This window comes from Oncorhynchus nerka, linkage group LG18 (assembly GCF_034236695.1).
Source record: "Oncorhynchus nerka isolate Pitt River linkage group LG18, Oner_Uvic_2.0, whole genome shotgun sequence".
NCBI classification, from domain to species: domain Eukaryota; kingdom Metazoa; phylum Chordata; class Actinopteri; order Salmoniformes; family Salmonidae; genus Oncorhynchus; species Oncorhynchus nerka.
The window spans coordinates 4,176,705-4,198,184 of record NC_088413.1 but is presented as its reverse complement, the minus strand read 5'-3'; the positions used below and the strand labels follow the sequence as shown (position 1 = coordinate 4,198,184).

The window sequence follows — 21,480 nt, the reverse complement described above, 5'->3', positions numbered from 1 at the left end:
GTGGGAGGACATAGAGGCTGTGGTCAATATATTAATGAACAGATAGGTGGGAGGGCATAGAGGCTGTGGTCAATGAACAGATAGGTGGGAGGGCATAGAGGCTGTGGTCAATGAACAGATAGGTGGGAGGACATAGAGGCTGTGGTCAATGTATTAATGAACAGATAGGTGGGAGGGCATAGAGGCTGTGGTCAATGAACAGATAGGTGGGAGGGCATAGAGGCTGTGGTCAATATATTAATAGGTGGGAGATAGAGGGTGGGGAGGGCATAGAGGCTGTAGTCAATGAACAGATAGGTGGGAGGACATAGAGGCTGTGGTCAATATATTAATGAACAGATAGGTGGGAGGGAGGGCAATAGGTGGGAGGCTGTGGTCAATGAACAGATAGGTGGGAGGGCATAGAGGCTGTGGTCAATGAACAGATAGGTGGGGGAGGGCAGATAGGTGGGAGGCTGTGGTCAATGAACAGATAGGTGGGAGGACATAGAGGCTGTGGTCAATATATTAATGAACAGATAGGTGGGAGGACATAGAGGCTGTGGTCAATGAACAGATAGGTGGGAGGGCATAGAGGCTGTGGTCAATGAACAGATAGGTGGGAGGACATAGAGGCTGTGGTCAATGAACAGATAGGTGGGAGGACATAGAGGCTGTGGTCAATGAACAGATAGGTGGGAGGGCATAGAGGCTGTGGTCAATGAACAGATAGGTGGGAGGGCATAGAGGCTGTGGTCAATGTATTAATGAACAGATAGGTGGGAGGGCATAGAGGCTGTGGTCAATGAACAGATAGGTGGGAGGACATAGAGGCTGTGGTCAATTTATTAATGAACAGATAGGTGGGAGGGCATAGAGGCTGTGGTCAATGAACAGATAGGTGGGAGGACATAGAGGCTGTGGTCAATGAACAGATAGGTGGGAGGACATACAGGCTGTGGTCAATGAACAGATAGGTGGGAGGGCATAGAGGCTGTGGTCAATTTATTAATGAACAGATAGGTGGGAGGGCATAGAGGCTGTGGCCAATGAACAGATAGGTGGGAGGACATAGAGGCTGTGGTCAATTTATTAATGAACAGATAGGTAGGAGGGCATAGAGGCTGTGGTCAATTTATTAATGAATAGATAGGTGGAAGGGCATAGAGGCTGTGGTCAATGAACAGATAGGTGGGAGGGCATAGAGGCTGTGGTCAATGAACAGATAGGTGGGAGGGCATAGAGGCTGTGGTCAATTTATTAATGAACAGATAGGTGGGAGGGCATAGAGGCTGTGGTCAATGAACAGATAGGTGGGAGGGCATAGAGGCTGTGGTCAATGAACAGATAGGTGGGAGGACATAGAGGCTGTGGTCAATGAACAGATAGGTGGGAGGGCATAGAGGCTGTGGTCAATGAACAGATAGGTGGGAGGGCATAGAGGCTGTGGTCAATTTATTAAACAACACATGGGTGGAAGGGTATACAATTTATTAATGAAACATGGTAAAACAGATTGATTTGACAAACAGTCCAAATACTCAGTATACACCAATGTTGTTGTCTTCCATGTGTCCACACATCTCTTTAGTGGCTGGGGCGGAAAGGAAAGGACATGCTTGGAAGGAAAGGTTGAGAAGGGAAGGAGGGATGGGGAGAGTGAGAGGAGGGGTGAGGTCCTAAGGGACTGGGCTGGGGCTGTAGGGCCCAGAGGAGGGTGTGGATGTGGGGGGTAGAATCCACTCTGCTGCACTGGACCAGACATCACCAGCTGGAGCAAACTGAAGGAGACACCATAGAATTAGGAATTACAACACACTTTGTCATGCATCTGTAACAGCAGGGAATGCATCACATATAGCCTCTACTGCTATTCATTCCAGTTGGGAGGGCGTCCTGCAGGGAATGCATCACCTATAGCCTCTACTGCTACTGAAACATTCCAGTTTCCAGCAAATCTGTAACAGCAGGGAATGCATCACCTATAGCCTCTACTGCTATTCATTCCAGTTCCGTCCTGCATCTGTAACAGCAGGGAATGCATCACCTATAGCCTCTACTGCTATTCATTCCAGTTCCGTCCTGCATCTGTAACAGCAGGGAATGCATCACCTATAGCCTCTACTGCTATTCATTCCAGTTCCGTCCTGCAGGGAATGCATCACCTATAGCCTCTACTGCTATTCATTCCAGTTCCGTCCTGCAGGGAATGCATCACCTATAGCCTCTACTGCTATTCATTCCAGTTCCGTCCTGCAGGGAATGCATCACCTATAGCCTCTACTGCTATTCATTCCAGTTCCGTCCTGCATCTGTAACAGCAGGGAATGCATCACCTATAGCCTCTACTGCTATTCATTCCAGTTCCGTCCTGCAGGGAATGCATCACCTATAGCCTCTACTGCTATTCATTCCAGTTCCGTCCTGCAGGGAATGCATCACCTATAGCCTCTACTGCTATTCATTCCAGTTCCGTCCTGCAGGGAATGCATCACCTATAGCCTCTACTGCTATTCATTCCAGTTCCGTCCTGCATCTGTAACAGCAGGGAATGCATCACCTATAGCCTCTACTGCTATTCATTCCAGTTCCGTCCAGTTCCGTCGCTAACCCTACCCCCCACCCTAACCCTCATTTAGGGAGGGAGGAGATGTCTCTAACCCTACCCCCCACCCTAACCCTCATTTAGGGAGGGAGGAGATGTCTCTAACCCTACCCCCCACCCTAACCATCATTTAGGGAGGGAGGAGATGTCTCTAACCCTACCCCCACCCTAACCCTCATTTAGGGAGGGAGGAGATGTCTCTAACCCTACCCCCACCCTAACCCTCATTTAGGGAGGGAGGAGATGTCTCTAACCCTACCCCCACCCTAACCCTCATTTAGGGAGGGAGGAGATGTCTCTAACCCTACCCCCACCCTAACCCTCATTTAGGGAGGGAGGAGATGTCTCTAACCCTACCCCCACCCTAACCCTCATTTAGGGAGGGAGGAGATGTCTCTAACCCTACCCCCCACCCTAACCCTCATTTAGGGAGGGAGGAGATGTCTCTAACCCTACCCCCCACCCTAACCCTCATTTAGGGAGGGAGGAGATGTCTCTAACCCTACCCCCCACCCTAACCCTCATTTAGGGAGGGAGGAGATGTCTCTAACCCTACCCCCACCCTAACCCTCATTTAGGGAGGGAGGAGATGTCTCTAACCCTACCCCCACCCTAACCCTCATTTAGGGAGGGAGGAGATGTCTCTAACCCTACCCCCCACCCTAACCCTCATTTAGGGAGGGAGGAGATGTCTCTAACCCTACCCCCACCCTAACCCTCATTTAGGGAGGGAGGAGATGTCTCTAACCCTACCCCCACCCTAACCCTCATTTAGGGAGGGAGGAGATGTCTCTAACCCTACCCCCACCCTAACCCTCATTTAGGAGGGAGGAGATGTCTCTAACCCTACCCCCCACCCTAACCCTCATTTAGGGAGGGAGGAGATGTCTCTAACCCTACCCCCACCCTAACCCTCATTTAGGGAGGGAGGAGATGTCTCTAACCCTACCCCCCACCCTAACCCTCATTTAGGGAGGGAGGAGATGTCTCTAACCCTACCCCCACCCTAACCCTCATTTAGGGAGGGAGGAGATGTCTCTAACCCTACCCCCCACCCTAACCCTCATTTAGGGAGGGAGGAGATGTCTCTAACCCTACCCCCAGCCTAACCATCATTTAGGGAGGGAGGAGATGTCTCTAACCCTACCCCCACCCTAACCCTCATTTAGGGAGGGAGGAGATGTCTCTAACCCTACCCCCCCACCCTAACCCTCATTTAGGGAGGGAGGAGATGTCTCTAACCCTACCCCCACCCTAACCCTCATTTAGGGAGGGAGGAGATGTCTCTAACCCTACCCCCACCCTAACCCTCATTTAGGGAGGGAGGAGATGTCTCTAACCCTACCCCCACCCTAACCCTCATTTAGGGAGGGAGGAGATGTCTCTAACCCTACCCCCCACCCTAACCCTCATTTAGGGAGGGAGGAGATGTCTCTAACCCTACCCCCACCCTAACCCTCATTTAGGGAGGGAGGAGATGTCTCTAACCCTACCCCCCACCCTAACCCTCATTTAGGGAGGGAGGAGATGTCTCTAACCCTACCCCCCACCCTAACCCTCATTTAGGGAGGGAGGAGATGTCCCTAAATATGGATGAAATGTATTGAAAAGGCTTTCCATTCATAGAATTAGTAAGGCCAGCACGGCCAGAGTGAGAAAATGAAAGACATTTATTTTCCACCATAATTTGTAAATAAAATCATTAAAAATCCTACAATGTGATTTTCTGGAATTTTTTTTTCTCATTTTGTCTGTCATAGTTGAAGTGTACCTATGGTGAAAATTACAGGCCTCTCTCATCTTTTTAAGTGGGAGAACTTGCACAATTGGTGGCTGACTAAATACTTGTTCTCCCCACTGTATGTACTGTACTCTATACCATCTACTGCATCTCGCCTAAGCCGTTCGGCCATCGCTCATTCATATATTTGTATGGACATATTCTTATTAATTCCTTTATACTTGTGTGTACACTCACATTAACATCTGCTATATGCTGGCTATGCTCAGCCTTGTCTCAGGGTAGTAGGATGGTAGATATCCCTCTAGTGGTGTGGGGGCTATACTCAGCCTTGTCTCAGGGTAGTAGGGTGGTAGATATCCCTCTAGTGGTGTGGGGGCTATGCTCAGCCTGGTCTCAGGGTAGTAGGGTGGTTGATATCCCTCTAGTGGTGTGGGGGCTATACTCAGCCTGATCTCAGGGTAGTAGGTTGGTAGATATCCCTCTAGTGGTGTGGGGGCTATACTCAGCCTTGTCCAGGGTAGTAGGTTGGTAGATATCTCAGGTGGGGTAGTCAGCCTTGTCTCAGGGTAGTATAGATATCCCTCTAGTGGTGTGGGGGCTATGCTCAGCCTTGTCTCAGGGTAGTAGGTTGGTAGATATCCCTCTAGTGGTGTGGGGGCTATACTCAGCCTTGTCTCAGGGTAGTAGGGTGGTAGATATCCCTCTAGTGGTGTGGGGGCTATACTCAGCCTTGTCTCAGGGTAGTAGGTTGGTAGATATCCCTCTAGTGGTGTGGGGGCTATACTCAGCCTTGTCTCAGGGTAGTAGGTTGGTAGATATCCCTCTAGTGGTGTGGGGGCTATACTCAGCCTTGTCTCAGGGTAGTAGGGTAGATATCCCTCTAGTGGTGTGGGGTAGATATCCCTCTAGTGGTGTGGGGGCTATACTCAGCCTTGTCTCAGGGTAGTAGGTTGGTAGATATCCCTCTAGTGGTGTGGGGGCTATACTCAGCCTTGTCTCAGGGTAGTAGGTTGGTAGATATCCCTCTAGTGGTGTGGGGCTATACTCAGCCTTGTCTCAGGGTAGTAGGTTGGTAGATATCCCTCTAGTGGTGTGGGGGCTATACTCAGCCTTGTCTCAGGGTAGTAGATATCCCTCTAGTGGTGTGGGGGCTATACTCAGCCTTGTCTCAGGGTAGTAGGGTGGTAGATATCCCTCTAGTGGTGTGGGGCTATACTCAGCCTTGTCTCAGGGTAGTAGGTTGGTAGATATCCCTCTAGTGGTGTGGGGGCTATACTCAGCCTTGTCTCAGGGTAGTAGGTGGTAGATATCCCTCTAGGGTGGTGTGGGGGCTGGGGGCTATACTCAGCCTGGTCTCAGGGTAGTAGGGTGGTAGATATCCCTCTAGTGGTGTGGGGGCTATACTCAGCCTGGTCTCAGGGTAGTAGGGTGGTAGTGGTGTGGGGATATCCCTTGTCTAGTGGTGTGGGGGCTATACTCAGCCTTGTCTCAGGGTAGTAGGGTGGTAGATATCCCTCTAGTGGTGTGGGGGCTATACTCAGCCTGTCTCAGGGTAGTAGGGTGGTAGATATCCCTCTAGTGGTGTGGGGGCTATACTCAGCCTTGTCTCAGGGTAGTAGGTTGGTAGATATCCCTCTAGTGGTGTGGGGGCTATACTCAGCCTTGTCTCAGGGTAGTAGGTTGGTAGATATCCCTCTAGTGGTGTGGGGGCTATACTCAGCCTTGTCTCAGGGTAGTAGGTGGTAGTCCTCTAGTGGTGTGGGGGCTAGTAGCCTTGTCTCAGGGTAGTAGGTTGGTAGATATCCCTCTAGTGGTGTGGGGGCTATACTCAGCCTTGTCTCAGGGTAGTAGGGTGGTAGATATCCCTCTAGTGGTGTGGGGGCTATACTCAGCCTTGTCTCAGGGTAGTAGGGTGGTAGATATCCCTCTAGTGGTGTGGGGGCTATACTCAGCCTTGTCTCAGGGTAGTAGGGTGGTAGATATCCCTCTAGTGGTGTGGGGGCTATACTCAGCCTTGTCTCAGGGTAGTAGGGTGGTAGATATCCCTCTAGTGGTGTGGGGGCTATACTCAGCCTTGTCTCAGGGTAGTAGGGTGGTAGATATCCCTCTAGTGGTGTGGGGGCTATACTCAGCCTTGTCTCAGGGTAGTAGGGTGGTAGATATCCCTCTAGTGGTGTGGGGGCTATACTCAGCCTTGTCTCAGGGTCAGGGATATCCCTCTAGTGGTGTGGGGGTACTCAGCCTTGTCTCAGGGTAGTAGGGTGGTTAGATATCCCTCTAGTGGTGTGGGGGGTCTCAGGGGTGGTAGATATCCCTCTAGTGGTGTGGGGGCTATACTCAGCCTTGTCTCAGGGTAGTAGGGTGGTAGATATCCCTCTAGTGGTGTGGGGGCTATACTCAGCCTTGTCTCAGGGTAGTAGGGTGGTAGATATCCCTCTAGTGGTGTGGGGGCTATACTCAGCCTTGTCTCAGGGTAGTAGGGTGGTAGATATCCCTCTAGTGGTGTGGGGGCTATACTCAGCCTTGTCTCAGGGTAGTAGGGTGGTAGATATCCCTCTAGTGGTGTGGGGGCTATACTCAGCCTTGTCTCAGGGTAGTAGGGTGGTAGATATCCCTCTAGTGGTGTGGGGGCTATACTCAGCCTTGTCTCAGGGTAGTAGGGTGGTTGATATCCCTCTAGTGGTGTGGGGGCTATACTCAGCCTGGTCTCAGGGTAGTAGGGTGGTAGATATCCCTCTAGTGGTGTGGGGGCTATACTCAGCCTTGTCTCAGGGTAGTAGGTTGGTAGATATCCCTCTAGTGGTGTGGGGGCTATACTCAGCCTTGTCTCAGGGTAGTAGGGTGGTAGATATCCCTCTAGTGGTGTGGGGGCTATACTCAGCCTTGTCTCAGGGTAGTAGGGTGGTTGATATCCCTCTAGTGGTGTGGGGGCTATACTCAGCCTGGTCTCAGGGTAGTAGGGTGGTAGATATCCCTCTAGTGGTGTGGGGGCTATACTCAGCCTTGTCTCAGGGTAGTAGGGTGGTAGATATCCCTCTAGTGGTGTGGGGCTATACTCAGCCTTGTCTCAGGGTAGTAGGGTGGTAGATATCCCTCTAGTGGTGTGGGGGCTATACTCAGCCTGGTCTCAGGGTAGTAGGGTGGTAGATATCCCTCTAGTGGTGTGGGGGCTATACTCAGCCTGGTCTCAGGGTAGTAGGGTGGTAGATATCCCTCTAGTGGTGTGGGGGCTATACTCAGCCTTGTCTCAGGGTAGTAGGGTGGTTGATATCCCTCTAGTGGTGTGGGGGCTATACTCAGCCTTGTCTCAGGGTAGTAGGGTGGTAGATATCCCTCTAGTGGTGTGGGGGCTATACTCAGCCTTGTCTCAGGGTAGTAGGGTGGTAGATATCCCTCTAGTGGTGTGGGGGCTATACTCAGCCTGGTCTCAGGGTAGTAGGGTGGTAGATATCCCTCTAGTGGTGTGGGGGCTATGCTCAGCCTTGTCTCAGGGTAGTAGGGGTGGTTGTTCTGTCTATGGTCTCCACTCAGCCTTGTCTCAGAAGAGGACTGGCCACCCCACATAGCCTGGTTGGGGGCTAGGTTTCTTCCTAGGTTCAGGCCTTTCTAGGGAGTTTTTCCTAGCCACCGTGCTATTTCTACACCTCATTGCTTGCTGTTTGGGGTTTTAGGCTGGGTTTCTCTACAGCACTTTGAGATATCAGCTGATGTCTCAGGGAAGGGCTTTATAAATACATTTGATTTGATGGCAGGTCCCTGTTTTAGCCCTGGACCTCTCTAGTGGTGTGGGGGCTATACTCAGCTTGGTCCATAGCCCTGATCTTTGAGCCAGGTGCTTCTTCTACACCTGCATTGCTTGCTGTTTGGGGTTTTAGGCTGGGTTTCTGTACAGCACTTTGAGATATCAGCTGATGTACGAAGGGCTATATAAATACATTTGATTTGATTTGATTTGAAACACTCGTTTTCAAAAGTTCTTACATTTTTCTCACAAGCGCATTGCTGTAGCTTCTAAATCCTCAATGTATTATGTAATTTACTAATTTTAACGAATTTAAACCATATTTAACGAGATCTCCTCCCTGTTGGCCTGACAACGCCTGACAACGCCTGACAACGCCTGACAACGCCTGGCAACGCCTGGCAACGCCTGACAACGCCTGGCAACGCCTGACAACGCCTGACAACGCCTGGCAACGCCTGACAACGCCTGACAACGCCTGACAACGCACAGGAAACGACTCCCCCGATATGAAGAGGGCTTGGTCCTCCCTGTTGACAACGCCTGACAACGCCTGACAACGCCTGACAACGCCTGACAACGCACAGGAAACGACTCCCCCGATATGAAGAGGGCTTGGAGCGTTCGAACGTAGAATGTGCATTGAGGGTATTAAACTGGTTTGGATTTCTCCTTCGCCAAAATGGCTGCCATTATCATAACATTCTGGAACTATGAGGATCTATGACATCATGCACTACTTGGGAAGATCACACACACACACACACACACACCTCTTAGGCTGGAAACAGAACAGGTCTGGACAGGGGGAGGGTAAGAACAGACCTTGACAGGAGGAGGGTTGCATTGTGATTGGTTGTGGGGGAGGGCTAGGGGCGCATTGTGACTGGTTGTGGGGGAGGGCTAGGGGCGCATGGTGACTGGTTGTGGGGAAGGTTTAGGGGCGCATGGTGACTGGTTGTGGTGGAGGGCTAGGGGCGCATGGTGACTGGTTGTGGGGAAGGTTTAGGGGCGCATGGTGACTGGTTGTGGGGGAGGGCTACTGGTTGTGGGGGGCGCATGGTGAGTGGTTGTGGGGAAGGTTTAGGGGCGCATGGTGACTGGTTGTGGGGGAGGGCTAGGGGCGCATGGTGAGTGGTTGTGGGGAAGGTTTAGGGGCGCATTGTGACTGGTTGTGGGGGAGGTTTAGGGGTGCATTGTGATTGGTTGTGGGGAAGGTTTAGGGGTACATTGTGATTGGTTGTGGGGAGGTTTAGGGGTGCATTGTGATTGGTTGTGGGGGAGGGCTAGGGGTACATTGTTGTGACTGGTTGTGGGGAAGGTTTAGGGGTACATTGTGATTGGTTGTGGGGAAGGTTTAGGGGTGCATTGTGACTGGTTGTGGGGAAGGTTTAGGGGTACATTGTGACTGGTTGTGGGGAAGGTTTAGGGGTACACTGTGATTGGTTGTGGGGAAGGTTTAGGGGTACATTGTGATTGGTTGTGGGGGAGGTTTAGGGGTGCATTGTGATTGGTTGTGGGGAAGGAGGGCTAGGGGTACATTGTGACTGGTTGTGGGGGAGGTTTAGGGGTACATTGTGACTGGTTGTGGGGAGGGCTAGGGGTACATTGTGACTGGTTGTGGGGAGGTTTAGGGCTAGGGGTACATTGTGACTGGTTGTGGGGGAGGGCTAGGGGTACATTGTGACTGGTTGTGGGGAAGGTTTAGGGGTACACTGTGATTGGTTGTGGGGAAGGTTTAGGGGTACACTGTGATTGGTTGTGGGGAAGGCTAGGGGTACATTTGAGACAGGTTCTTACTTGTTGTGTGGGAGGCGGGGAACAGAGAGCTCTCAGGTCCTCTGTGGAGAGAACACACAGGATAAGACAACTGTAGAAGACACAGGACATCACAACGGTAGAAGACACAGGATATGACATCCCTACCTCTAGAGCAGAGCAGCGCCCCTGCTGCCAGGGACACCTGCAGGGCCTGGGCCAGCCTATCCAGAGTGAGCTGGATGTGTGCTTGTGTATCCGAGTGGAGAGGGTTCAGCTCCTCCAGAAGACCAGACAGGTCAGAGATCAGAGAAGTCAGTTGGTCGGGCTGCAGCAACGCCAGGCGACCCAGAAGCCCCTTCTCTCTCAGAACGCCCGGGAGGAGCAGCAACACCTGGAACAGATAAGTGTTGAGTTCATCACCTCTGACCTCTAAACATGACCTAACCCTGACCCAGGACCTCTGAGAGATGGCTGAAGAAAAACAAGGTTAGAGTTTTGGTGCGCGGTTCCACGGGGGGTGCGGTTCCACGGGGGGTGCGGTTCCACGGGGGTCGGTTCCACGGGGGTGCGGTTACACTGGGAGGGCGGTTCCACTGGGGTGCGGTTCCACGGGTGGTGCGGTTGTGGGGGGTGCGGTTCCACTGGGGTGTGGTTGTGGGGGGGTGTGGTTCCACGGGGTGCTTTATGTTTGCTTTATTGGCAGTTGTTGTTAACCTGTAACTCATGTTGACGTGCTTACGTCAAGCAGCTCAGGTGTTTAATACAGTATTTCTTAAATAAAAACAGGAAAGAATCAGTAGACAGTATGGAGTCCGTTGCTGCTGGCTGCGCTCAGGACTGATTTCTGAGAACATGTCTACAAGTTCTTCATCAGCCAGCTGCCACAAGCCATATATCAGAACCCCAAATCACTAGTTCGCTAAGGTCCATCTCTGCTTGTTAATAGCAGGCACCATGAGGCAGGTCACGTTCGCTAAATCAGCTTATCAAGTCACTGGCGAGTGGTGACGTTTGGTTTCATACATCTTTCTCTCAATCTATTACCAGTGTGCATCTGTCTGGCAGTGTTTCATAAGGAATCATATTACTGGGTTCTTGAGTGGCGCAGGGGTCTAAGGCACTGCATCCCAGTGCTAGTAGAGGCATCACTACAGACATCTTGGTTTGAATCCAGTCTGTATCACAACCGACCGTGATTGGGAGTCCCATAGGGCGGCATACAAGTGGTCCAGGTTTGGCCGGTGTGGGCTGTCATTGTAATTAAGAATTTGTTCTTTAACTGACTCGCCTAGTGAAATAAAAGGTTACATTTAAATTGTTTAAAAGAAAATAAACAGCTGGCATCGGGACCCACTCGCCAACGGGTTTAGAATTCTGGAATCTTGGCAAGTGGGATGCAAGTGCACATCATCTTAATTCTCATTGGCCCAAAACAGTAGCTAGGCTTCCATCTAGTTGGAGACAGATTTGGCCCAAAACAGTAGCTAGGCTTCCATCTATTTGGAGACAGATTTGGCCCAAAACAGTAGCTAGGCTTCCATCCAGGTGGAGACAGATTTGGCCCAAAACAGTAGCTAGGCTTCCATCCAGGTGGAGACAGATTTGGCCCAAAACAGTAGCTAGGCTTCCATCTATTTGGAGACAGATTTGGCCCAAAACAGTAGCTAGGCTTCCATCTATTTGGAGACAGATTTAGCCCAAAACAGTAGCTAGGCTTCCATCCAGGTGGAGACAGATTTGGCCCAAAACAGTAGCTAGGCTTCCATCCAGGTGGAGACAGATTTGGCCCAAAACAGTAGCTAGGCTTCCATCTATTTGGAGACAGATTTGGCCCAAAACAGTAGCTAGGCTTCCATCTAGTTGGAGACAGATTTGGCCCAAAACAGTAGCTAGGCTTCCATCTAGTTGGAGACAGATTTGGCCCAAAACAGTAGCTAGGCTTCCATCCAGGTGGAGACAGATTTGGCCCAAAACAGTAGCTAGGCTTCCATCCAGGTGGAGACAGATTTGGCCCAAAACAGTAGCTAGGCTTCCATCCAGGTGGAGACAGATTTGGCCCAAAACAGTAGCTAGGCTTCCATCTAGTTGGAGACAGATTTGGCCCAAAACAGTAGCTAGGCTTCCATCTAGTTGGAGACAGATTTGGCCCAAAACAATAGCTAGGCTTCCATCCAGGTGGAGACAGATTTGGCCCAAAACAGTAGCTAAGCTTCCATCCAGTTGGAGACAGATTTGGCCCAAAACAATAGCTAGGCTTCCATCCAGGTGGAGACAGATTTGGCCCAAAACAGTAGCTAGGCTTCCATCCAGGTGGAGACAGATTTTCGTGCCAATATTCTAAAATCCACATAAAAACAAAGATGTGATTCCTTCAAATTGACACAGACTGGAGTAATCTCTACCAAATACAGTAAGATTGGATGGAAACCTGGTTAGTAGCAGACTGGAGTAATCTCTACCAAATACAGTAAGATTGGATGGAAACCTGGTTAGTAGCAGACTGGAGTAATCTCTACCAAATACAGTAAGATTGGATGGAAACCTGGTTAGTAGCAGACTGGAGTAATCTCTACCAAATACAGTAAGATTGGATGGAAACCTGGTTAGTAGCAGACTGGAGTAATCTCTACCAAATACAGTAAGATTGGATGGAAACCTGGTTAGTAGCAGATTGGATGGAAACCTGGTTAGTAGCAGATTGGATGGAAACCTGGTTAGTAGCAGATTGGATGGAAACCTGGTTAGTAGCAGACTGGAGTAATCTCTATTAAATACAGTAAGATTGGATGGAAACCTGGTTAGTAGCAGATTGGATGGAAACCTGGTTAGTAGCAGACTGGAGTAATCTATATTAAATACAGTAAGATTGGGCCAGGACAGCAGACAGGACAGGACTGCTATGATGGTCTGTCTGGAGGTTCTGCTGCTATGATGGTCTGTCTGGAGGTTCTGCTGCTATGATGGTCTGTCTGGAGGTTCTGCTGCTATGATGGTCTGTCTGGAGGTTCTGCTGCTATGATGGTCTGTCTCACTGTCTGGAGGTTCTGCTGCTATGATGGTCTGTCTGGAGGTTCTGCTGCTATGATGGTCTGTCTGGAGGTTCTGCTGCTATGATGGTCTGTCTGGAGGTTCTGCTGCTATGATGGTCTGTCTGGAGGTTCTGCTGCTATGATGGTCTGTCTCACTGTCTGGAGGTTCTGCTGCTATGATGGTCTGTCTGGAGGTTCTACTGCTATGATGGTCTGTCTCACTGTCTGGAGGTTCTGCTGCTATGATGGTCTGTCTCACTGTCTGGAGGTTCTACTGCTATGATGGTCTGTCTGGAGGTTCTGCTGCTATGATGGTCTGTCTGGAGGTTCTGCTGCTATGATGGTCTGTCTGGAGGTTCTGCTGCTATGATGGTCTGTCTCACTGTCTGGAGGTTCTGCTGCTATGATGGTCTGTCTCACTGTCTAGAGGTTCTGCTGCTATGATGGTCTGTCTGGAGGTTCTGCTGCTATGATGGTCTGTCTCACTGTCTAGAGGTTCTGCTGCTATGATGGTCTGTCTGGAGGTTCTGCTGCTATGATGGTCTGTCTCACTGTCTGGAGGTTCTGCTGCTATGATGGTCTGTCTCACTGTCTGGAGGTTCTGCTGCTATGATGGTCTGTCTGGAGGTTCTGCTGCTATGATGGTCTGTCTCACTGTCTGGAGGTTCTGCTGCTATGATGGTCTGTCTGGAGGTTCTGCTGCTATGATGGTCTGGAGGTTCTGCTGCTATGATGGTCTGTCTCACTGTCTGGAGGTTCTGCTGCTATGATGGTATGTCTGGAGGTTCTGCTGCTATGATGGTCTGTCTGGAGGTTCTGCTGCTATGATGGTCTGTCTGGAGGTTCTGCTGCTATGATGGTCTGTCTCACTGTCTGGAGGTTCTGCTGCTATGATGGTCTGTCTGGAGGTTCTGCTGCTATGATGGTCTGTCTGGAGGTTCTACTGCTATGATGGTCTGTCTCACTGTCTGGAGGTTCTGCTACTATGATGGTCTGTCTCACTGTCTGGAGGTTCTACTGCTATGATGGTCTGTCTGGAGGTTCTGCTGCTATGATGGTCTGTCTGGAGGTTCTGCTGCTATGATGGTCTGTCTGGAGGTTATGCTGCTATGATGGTCTGTCTGGAGGTTCTGCTGCTATGATGGTCTGTCTCACTGTCTGGAGGTTCTGCTGCTATGATGGTCTGTCTGGAGGTTCTGCTGCTATGATGGTCTGTCTGGAGGTTATGCTGCTATGATGGTCTGTCTGGAGGTTCTGCTGCTATGATGGTCTGTGTCACTGTCTGGAGGTTCTGCTGCTATGATGGTCTGTCTCACTGTCTAGAGGTTCTGCTGCTATGATGGTCTGTCTCACTGTCTGGAGGTTCTACTGCTATGATGGTCTGTCTCACTGTCTGGAGGTTCTGCTGCTATGATGGTCTGTCTCACTGTCTGGAGGTTCTACTGCTATGATGGTCTGTCTGGAGGTTCTGCTGCTATGATGGTCTGTCTGGAGGTTCTGCTGCTATGATGGTCTGTCTGGAGGTTCTGCTGCTATGATGGTCTGTCTCACTGTCTGGAGGTTCTGCTGCTATGATGGTCTGTCTCACTGTCTAGAGGTTCTGCTGCTATGATGGTCTGTCTGGAGGTTCTGCTGCTATGATGGTCTGTCTCACTGTCTAGAGGTTCTGCTGCTATGATGGTCTGTCTGGAGGTTCTGCTGCTATGATGGTCTGTCTCACTGTCTGGAGGTTCTGCTGCTATGATGGTCTGTCTCACTGTCTGGAGGTTCTGCTGCTATGATGGTCTGTCTGGAGGTTCTGCTGCTATGATGGTCTGTCTCACTGTCTGGAGGTTCTGCTGCTATGATGGTCTGTCTCACTGTCTGGAGGTTCTGCTGCTATGATGGTCTGTCTGGAGGTTCTGCTGCTATGATGGTCTGTCTGGAGGTTCTGCTGCTATGATGGTCTGTCTCACTGTCTGGAGGTTCTGCTGCTATGATGGTATGTCTGGAGGTTCTGCTGCTATGATGGTCTGTCTGGAGGTTCTGCTGCTATGATGGTCTGTCTGGAGGTTCTGCTGCTATGATGGTCTGTCTCACTGTCTGGAGGTTCTGCTGCTATGATGGTCTGTCTGGAGGTTCTGCTGCTATGATGGTCTGTCTGGAGGTTCTACTGCTATGATGGTCTGTCTCACTGTCTGGAGGTTCTGCTGCTATGATGGTCTGTCTCACTGTCTGGAGGTTCTACTGCTATGATGGTCTGTCTGGAGGTTCTGCTGCTATGATGGTCTGTCTGGAGGTTCTGCTGCTATGATGGTCTGTCTGGAGGTTCTGCTGCTATGATGGTCTGTCTCACTGTCTGGAGGTTCTGCTGCTATGATGGTCTGTCTCACTGTCTGGAGGTTCTGCTGCTATGATGGTCTGTCTCACTGTCTGGAGGTTCTGCTGCTATGATGGTCTGTCTCACTGTCTAGAGGTTCTGCTGCTATGATGGTCTGTCTCACTGTCTAGAGGTTCTGCTGCTATGATGGTCTGTCTCACTGTCTGGAGGTTCTGCTGCTATGATGGTCTGTCTGGAGGTTCTGCTGCTATGATGGTCTGTCTGGAGGTTCTGCTGCTATGATGGTCTGTCTGGAGGTTCTGCTGCTATGATGGTCTGTCTGGAGGTTCTGCTGCTATGATGGTCTGTCTGGAGGTTCTGCTGCTATGATGGTCTGTCTGGAGGTTCTGCTGCTATGATGGTCTGTCTGGAGGTTCTGCTGCTATGATGGTCTGTCTGGAGGTTCTGCTGCTATGATGGTCTGTCTGGAGGTTCTGCTGCTATGATGGTCTGTCTGGAGGTTCTGCTGCTATGATGGTCTGTCTGGAGGTTCTGCTGCTATGATGGTCTGTCTGGAGGTTCTGCTGCTATGATGGTCTGTCTGGAGGTTCTGCTGCTATGATGGTCTGTCTGGAGGTTCTGCTGCTATGATGGTCTGTCTGGAGGTTCTGCTGCTATGATGGTCTGTCTGGAGGTTCTGCTGCTATGATGGTCTGTCTGGAGGTTCTGCTGCTATGGTGGTCTGTCTGGAGGTTCTGCTGCTATGATGGTCTGTCTCACTGTCTGGAGGTTCTGCTGCTATGATGGTCTGTCTGGAGGTTCTGCTGCTATGATGGTCTGTCTGGAGGTTCTGCTGCTATGATGGTCTGTCTGGAGGTTCTGCTGCTATGATGGTCTGTCTCACTGTCTGGAGGTTCTGCTGCTATGATGGTCTGTCTGGAGGTTCTGCTGCTATGATGGTCTGTCTGGAGGTTCTACTGCTATGATGGTCTGTCTCACTGTCTGGAGGTTCTGCTGCTATGATGGTCTGTCTCACTGTTTGGAGGTTCTACTGCTATGATGGTCTGTCTGGAGGTTCTGCTGCTATGATGGTCTGTCTGGAGGTTATGCTGCTATGATGGTCTGTCTGGAGGTTCTGCTGCTATGATGGTCTGTCTCACTGTCTGGAGGTTCTGCTGCTATGATGGTCTGTCTCACTGTCTGGAGGTTCTGCTGCTATGATGGTCTGTCTGGAGGTTCTGCTGCTATGATGGTCTGTCTGGAGGTTCTGCTGCTATGATGGTCTGTCTCACTGTCTGGAGGTTCTGCTGCTATGATGGTCTGTCTGGAGGTTCTGCTGCTATGATGGTCTGTCTGGAGGTTCTACTGCTATGATGGTCTGTCTCACTGTCTGGAGGTTCTGCTGCTATGATGGTCTGTCTCACTGTCTGGAGGTTCTGCTGCTATGATGGTCTGTCTGGAGGTTCTGCTGCTATGATGGTCTGTCTGGAGGTTATGCTGCTATGATGGTCTGTCTGGAGGTTCTGCTGCTATGATGGTCTGTCTCACTGTCTGGAGGTTCTGCTGCTATGATGGTCTGTCTCACTGTCTAGAGGTTCTGCTGCTATGATGGTCTGTCTGTTTGGAGGTTCTGCTGCTATGATGGTCTGTCTGGAGGTTCTGCTGCTATGATGGTCTGTCTCACTGTCTGGAGGTTCTGCTGCTATGATGGTCTGTCTGGAGGTTCTGCTGCTATGATGGTCTGTCTCACTGTCTGGAGGTTCTGCTGCTATGATGGTCTGTCTCACTGTCTGGAGGTTCTGCTGCTATGATGGTCTGTCTGGAGGTTCTGCTGCTATGATGGTCTGTCTGGAGGTTCTGCTGCTATGATGGTCTGTCTGGAGGTTCTGCTGCTATGATGGTCTGTCTGGAGGTTCTGCTGCTATGATGGTCTGTCTGGAGGTTCTGCTGCTATGATGGTCTGTCTGGAGGTTCTGCTGCTATGATGGTCTGTCTGGAGGTTCTGCTGCTATGATGGTCTGTCTGGAGGTTCTGCTGCTATGATGGTCTGTCTGGAGGTTCTGCTGCTATGATGGTCTGTCTGGAGGTTCTGCTGCTATGATGGTCTGTCTGGAGGTTCTACTGCTATGATGGTCTGTCTCACTGTCTGGAGGTTCTGCTGCTATGATGGTCTGTCTCACTGTTTGGAGGTTCTACTGCTATGATGGTCTGTCTGGAGGTTCTGCTGCTATGATGGTCTGTCTGGAGGTTCTGCTGCTATGGTGGTCTGTCTGGAGGTTCTGCTACTATGATGGTCTGTCTGGAGGTTCTGCTGCTATGATGGTCTGTCTGGAGGTTCTGCTGCTATGATGGTCTGTCTGGAGGTTCTGCTGCTATGATGGTCTGTCTCACTGTCTGAAGGTTCTGCTGCTATGATGGTCTGTCTGGAGGTTCTGCTGCTATGATGGTCTGTCTGGAGGTTCTGCTGCTATGATGGTCTGTCTGGAGGTTCTGCTGCTATGATGGTCTGTCTGGAGGTTCTGCTGCTATGATGGTCTGTCTCACTGTCTGGAGGTTCTGCTACTATGATGGTCTGTCTCACTGTCTGGAGGTTCTGCTGCTATGATGGTCTGTCTGGAGGTTCTGCTGCTATGATGGTCTGTCTGGAGGTTCTGCTGCTATGATGGTCTGTCTGGAGGTTCTGCTGCTATGATGGTCTGTCTGGAGGTTCTGCTGCTATGATGGTCTGTCTGGAGGTTCTGCTGCTATGATGGTCTGTCTGGAGGTTCTGCTGCTATGATGGTCTGTCTCACTGTCTGGAGGTTCTGCTGCTATGATGGTCTGTCTGGAGGTTCTGCTGCTATGATGGTCTGTCTGGAGGTTCTGCTGCTATGATGGTCTGTCTGGTGGTTCTGCTGCTATGATGGTCTGTCTGGAGGTTCTGCTGCTATGATGGTCTGTCTGGAGGTTCTGCTGCTATGATGGGTCTCTGTCTGGAGGTTCTGCTGCTATGATGGTCTGTCTGGAGGTTCTGCTGCTATGATGGTCTGTCTGGAGGTTCTGCTGCTATGATGGTCTGTCTGGAGGTTCTGCTGCTATGATGGTCTGTCTGGAGGTTCTGCTGCTATGATGGTCTGTCTGGAGGTTCTGCTGCTATGATGGTCTGTCTGGAGGTTCTGCTGCTATGATGGTCTGTCTGGAGGTTCTGCTGCTATGATGGTCTGTCTGGAGGTTCTGCTGCTATGATGGTCTGTCTGGAGGTTCTGTCTGGAGGTTCTATGCTATGGTGGTCTGTCTGGAGGTTATGCTGCTATGATGGTCTGCCTGGAGGTTCTGCTGCTATGATGGTCTGTCTCACTGTCTGGAGGTTCTGCTGCTATGATGGTCTGTCTGGAGGTTCTGCTGCTATGATGGTCTGTCTCACTGTCTGGAGGTTATGCTGCTATGATGGTCTGTCTGGAGGTTCTGCTGCTATGGTGGTCTGTCTGGAGGTTCTGCTGCTATGATGGTCTGTCTGGAGGTTCTGCTGCTATGATGGTCTGTCTGGAGGTTCTGCTGCTATGATGGTCTGTCTGGAGGTTCTGCTGCTATGATGGTCTGTCTGGAGGTTCTGCTGCTATGATGGTCTGTCTGGAGGTTCTACTGCTATGATGGTCTGTCTGGAGGTTCTACTGCTATGGTGGTCTGTCTGGAGGTTCTGCTGCTATGATGGTCTGTCTGGAGGTTCTGCTGCTATGATGGTCTGTCTCACTGTCTGGAGGTTCTGCTGCTATGATGGTCTGTCTGGAGGTTCTGCTGCTATGATGGTCTGTCTGGAGGTTCTGCTGCTATGATGGTCTGTCTCACTGTCTGGAGGTTATGCTGCTATGATGGTCTGTCTCACTGTCTGGAGGTTATGCTGCTATGATGGTCTGTCTGGAGGTTCTGCTGCTATGATGGTCTGTCTGGAGGTTCTGCTGCTATGATGGTCTGTCTGGAGGTTCTGCTGCTATGATGGTCTGTCTGGAGGTTCTGCTGCTATGATGGTCTGTCTGGAGGTTCTGCTGCTATGATGGTCTGTCTGGAGGTTCTGCTGCTATGATGGTCTGTCTCACTGTCTGGAGGTTCTGCTGCTATGATGGTCTGTCTGGAGGTTCTACTGCTATGATGGTCTGTCTGGAGGTTCTGCTGCTATGGTGGTCTGTCTGGAGGTTCTGCTGCTATGATGGTCTGTCTGGAGGTTCTGCTGCTATGATGGTCTGTCTGGAGGTTCTGCTGCTATGATGGTCTGTCTGGAGGTTCTGCTGCTATGATGGTCTGTCTCACTGTCTGGAGGTTCTGCTGCTATGATGGTCTGTCTCACTGTCTATAGGTTCTGCTGCTATGATGGTCTGTCTGGAGGTTCTGCTGCTATGATGGTCTGTCTCACTGTCTATAGGTTCTGCTGCTAGGAGACTGGACATTGAGACTGGACATTGAGACTGGACATTGAGACTGGACATTGATAATGGACAAACCTGCAGGACACTGAGATGTAGCTCAGAGAAGAGAGGCCCTGCCTCCAGCTCAGTCTCTGGTCCCATTGGCCAAGTCCTGCTTGATGGTCTCTTCTGTAAGCCAATGGGGCTTTGACACACCAGCGCACCAGCCCAGCCAGCGGTGTGAGGTCCAGGGAGCCGATTGGCTGGCTGGAGGAGGGGGCGTGTTCAGCAGAGTGATGAGGACCTGTCGAGGTTCTGGTCTTGGATGGTCCTGGACACCACCATCTGTGATGCAGTCTGTACAGGGGAGTCAACCTCTACATGGTCTGAACACACACCAAGAGGTATTTAGAGATGTTGACCTGACACAGCCTAGTAACAGCTGGACAGGATGGTCTATACACACCAAGAGGTATTTAGAGATGTGACCTGACACAGCCTGGAGTAACAGCTGGACAGGACTCCTCTATACACACCAAGAGGTATTTAGAGATCTAGACCTGACACAGCCTAGTAACAGCTGGACAGGACTCCTCTATACACACCAAGAGGTATTTAGAGATGTAGACCTGACACAGCCTAGTAACAGCTGGACAGGACTCCTCTATACACACCAAGAGGTATTTAGAGATGTTGACCTGACACAGTCTAGTCTCACTGGACAGGACTCCTCTATACACACCAAGAGGTATTTAGAGATGTAGACCTGACACAGCCTGTAACAGCTGGACAGGACTCCTCTATACACACCAAGAGGTATTTAGAGATGTTGACCTGACACAGCCTAGTAACAGCTGGACAGGACTCTCTATACACACCAAGAGGTATTTAGAGATGCTATGACCTGACTGCCTAGTAACAGCTGGACAGGACTCCTCTATACACACCAAGAGGTATTTAGAGATGTTGACCTGACACAGCCTAGTAACAGCTGGACAGGACTCCTTATACACACCAAGAGGTATTTAGAGATGTAGACCTGACACAGCCTAGTAACAGCTGTACAGGACTCCTCTATACACACCATGAGGTATTTAGAGATGTAGACCTGACACAGCCTAGTAACAGCTGGACAGGACTCCTCTACACACCAAGAGGTATTTAGAGATGTAGACCTGACACAGCCTAGTAACAGCTGTACAGGACTCCTCTATACACACCAAGAGGTATTTAGGATGTAGACCTGACACAGCCTAGTAACAGCTGTACAGGACTCCTCTATACACACCAAGAGGTATTTAGAGAGGTTCCTGACACAGCCTAGTAACAGCTGGACAGGACTCCTCTATACACACCAAGAGGTATTTAGAGATGTTGACCTGACACAGCCTAGTAACAGCAGTACAGGACTCCTCTATACACACCAAGAGGTATTTAGAGATGTAGACCTGACACAGCCTGTAACAGCTGTACAGGACTCCTCTATGTTGACCTCTGTGAGAGGTTCTACAGGGTGGTAACAGCAGTGTACCTGTAGAGAGGTCTGTCAGGGTGGTAACAGCAGTGTACCTGTAGAGAGGTCTACAGGGTGGTCAGCAGTGTACCTGCTAGAGAGGTCATACTGGAGGTAACAGCAGTGTACCTGTAGATGGTCATGTCTGGTGGTAACAGCAGTGTACCTGATGGAGGTCATACAGGCTGGTAACAGCAGTTCCTGCTATGAGGTCATCAGGCTGGTTAACAGCAGTGTACCTGTAGAGAGGTTCAGGCTGGTAACAGCAGTGTACCTGTAGAGAGGTCATACAGGGTGGTAACAGCAGGTACCTGTAGAGAGGTCTACAGGCTGGTCTGCAGTGTGTGTACCTGTAGAGAGGTCATACAGGGTGGTAACAGCAGTGTACCTGTAGAGAGGTCATACAGGGAGGTAACTGCAGTGTGTGTT

The 21,480-nt window shown here is 50.6% G+C and overlaps 1 protein-coding gene and 1 pseudogene across 3 annotated transcripts in view; both read right to left on the bottom strand.

Moving 5' to 3' along the window:
- The window catches only part of LOC135561719 (integrator complex subunit 15-like), a 157,485-nt gene that overhangs the window by 108,619 nt on the left and 27,386 nt on the right, over positions 1-21,480 (bottom strand). The window lies entirely within an intron of this gene.
- On the bottom strand, positions 1,659-21,194 carry LOC135561940 (integrator complex subunit 15-like; annotated as a pseudogene).